The following is a 3,551-nucleotide window of genomic DNA, read 5'->3' on the forward strand; positions in this document are numbered from 1 at the left end:
TTATGGCAAAAAAATTTTAAATTTGGTGAAGTAAGTTTTATCTTTTTATTATTCAAAAAGAGTAATCCCCACTGCTTGTGTATTCTAAAAGTGTTGTTTTTATTCTATGCATAGAAAAATGCATATTAGAAATATTTTAAAAGTTGTATTTTCATTAGAATTAATTTCTATGCATATAAAAGTTGTAGCAAGGTCGACCGAGGTCTTGACCAGCCTCGGTTTGATTTAAATGGTGAGCTTTCGGTACAGTGGATGAGGGACCACAGAAGCGGCCTATGAGTGAAGCGCTAGGTGGCCTACGAAGGATCCTAGAGGGTGCTGACCATACGGTGCTCGGGCTCTAGGTCACCGAAGATACCCACACGTACGTCGAGGAAGATATTGGAACAAGAAGTAAGAGTTATTTTCTAAATTCGGGCATGGATCTGGTTGATTGACCTTGCTGGTCCTCAACAGATGAGCTCCATGGCTCTTTTATATGGATCTGTTGGTTGATCTTGCTGATCTTCAACGGAGACTCCATTTTTGTTAAAGTGCTATGAGCTAGGAACTATCGAAAAGGCCCTTGAGTGGACAGGGGGTGAGAATTCTAGTTGCCAATGATGCCATAGGTACAACGATGAAGGAATGTTTGGAAATAAGGATTGAATTGGATAATTAGAGGATTATGATCAGTGACACTATGGTTTCATTAAATGATTGTTTTAAAGACTGTTGAATCTGTGAAAAAGGTAATTTCATATTGGGTGTGTAAGTGGTGTGACTAGTTTTAAGTTTACATGAATATCCGGCTAGGGAGCTTCCATCTGATGTTCGTAGCTGGAATGACTTTAATGACTTCAGCAAATCACTATGAGATTAGTGGATTGTGTTGGCAGATTGCTGATGTTAACACTTGACCCAGTGGATCAAGTTAAGGGATGTCAAATTAAAAATCTGTATAATTCAAAATTTCCATGAAGGATTGTTCAGATCGAAATTTCGATCTAATGGACCATTATTGTTGCTCTCTCCTACTTCAACTAGATCCAAAAAGTAAGCTAAACTGACCTAAAAATGGTTAAAAATTGACCAAACTGATCTGAAAAATTCTAGAATCAGTTTGCTTGGTTGGAGGCTCACTTTTTCCTATAAATGAAGCCTCCCCCTTTGTAAATGGTTAATAGTGTTTTATGCACTGTTACTCTACTCCTCCCCAGAGCCAAAAACAGTGAATTCATTGATAATTCATTTGATTTTGATCATTTCCTCTTCAAAAGAATTGGTGGCCACTCTTGTTGCAAACAAGAGTAGATCCCTCAAACCATCAAGCCAAAGGAAAGCTCACAAAACTCCTAGTAAGTTAGAAATTCTACTTTTTCTTATTCTATTTTATGGTTTTTTTATTTTTGCTTTCTTTAAAATGAAAATGGATGTTATGCCTTGCTGGAAAGGCTTTTTCCTTTCTCTTCATTATTGAATTCAGCCTTTCTGTATCCTAGATGTGTAATCAAATTGATGGAATTAAACTTTTCATATTGTTTACTCTTAATAAAGTGAAAATTAATTAGATTAGAATAATTTTAAATCATCTTGGATAATTTCTAGTAAATTTTAGAGTGAAAATTTTAAAAAATGGTCAGCCATACAAAGGAGGTTATGGAAAATCTTTCTTAAATTTGGTGAAGTAAGTTTTATGTTTTTATTATTCAAAAAGAGTAATCACCATTGCTTGTGTATTCTAAAAGTGTTATTTTTTTTCTATGCAAAGAAAAATGCATATTAGAAATACTTTTATCGTAAAAGTGTTATTTTCATTAGAATTAATTTCTATGCATAGAAAGATGCATATTAGGAATATTTTGATTATAAAAGTGTTACTTTCATCAAAATTAATTTTTATGCATAAATAGATGCATAAAAGAAATTTTTAATTATAAAAGTGTTACTTTCATTAAAATTGAATTTATGCGTAAATAGATGCATAAAAGAATTTTTTATTATAAAAGCATTACTTTCATCAAATTTTGATTTTATGCATCGAAAGATGCATAAAGAAATTTACTTTTATTTCAAAAGAGTTATTCTCATTAATTTTGATTTTATGCATAGAAAGATGCATAAAGAAGCTCATTTTTATTTCAAAAGAGTTATTCTCATCAATTTTGATTTTATGCATAGAAAGATGCATAAAGAAATTTATTTTTATTTCAAAAGAGTTATTCTCATCAATTTTGATTTTATGCATAGAAAGATGCATAAAGAAATTTATTTTTATTTCAAAAGAGTTATTCTCATCAATTTTGATTTTATGCATAGAAAGATACATAAAGAAATTTATTTTTATTTCAAAAGAGTTATTCTCTCATCGAAGTTGATTTTATGCATAGAAAGATGCATAAAGAATTTTATTTTTATTTCAAAAGAGTTATTCTCATTAAAATTGAATTTATGCATAGAAAGATGCATATAAGATTTATTTTTATTTGGAAAGTGTTATTCTCCTTAAAATTGAATTTATGCATAAATAGATGCATAAACGGATTTTTATAAAAGTGTTATTTCCCACTGAAGTTGTTCTTTATGCATAAATAGAGCGTAAAGAATCTTTATATCAAAAATAAGAATTCTCTTACATTCTATAAATAGATGTGATAAGATGTGATATGAATCAAATAGATGAGAGTGAATAGAGAATGGATGTGATGAGAATGAGAGGTAAATAGAGGTGATGAGATGTGATGTGAATCAGATAAATGTGAATGAATAGATGAGATGTGATGTCATGTGAATCAGGATGTGAATGAATGATATAGGATGTGAATCGGGATGTGAATGAATGATAAAGGATGTGAATGGATGTGATGTGATGTGAATCAGATAAATGTGAATGAATAGATGAGATGCAATGTCATGTGAATCAGGATGTGAATGAATGATATAAGATGTGAATGGATGTGATGTGATGTGAATCAGATAAATGTGAATGAATAGATGAGATGTGATGTCACGTGAATCAGGATGTAAATGAATGATAAGGGATGTGAATGGATGTGATGTGATGTGAATCAGATAAATGTGAATGAATAGATGAGATGTGATGTCATGTGAATCAGGATGTAAATGAATGATATAAGATGTGAATGAATGTGTTAGCATGTGAATCGGGATGTGAATGAATGATATAGGATATGAATGAATGTGATAACATGTGAATCGGGATGTGAATGAATGATAAGGGATGTGAATGGATGTGATGTGATGTGAATCGGGATGTGAATGAACGATAAGGGACGTGAATGAATGTGTTAGCATGTGAATCGGGATGTGAATGAATGAGATGTGATGTGAAATGGATGTGATAAGATGTGATGTAAACTGGATAGATGTTAATGTATGTGAAGTGATGAGATGTATGGGTAGATGCAAGTGGATGAGATCTGATGAGATGTATGGATAGATGCAAGTGGATGAGATCTGATGAGGATAAATGAAGAAATAAGTGATGAGATAGAAAAAGATGTGATTAGATGAGAATGGGAATACTTATGAAATGAATGTGGATTGATGTG

The sequence above is a fragment of the Cibotium barometz genome, chromosome 58, assembly GCF_041138505.1.
Source record: "Cibotium barometz isolate CiBa-2024 chromosome 58, ASM4113850v1, whole genome shotgun sequence".
NCBI lineage: Eukaryota > Viridiplantae > Streptophyta > Polypodiopsida > Cyatheales > Cibotiaceae > Cibotium > Cibotium barometz.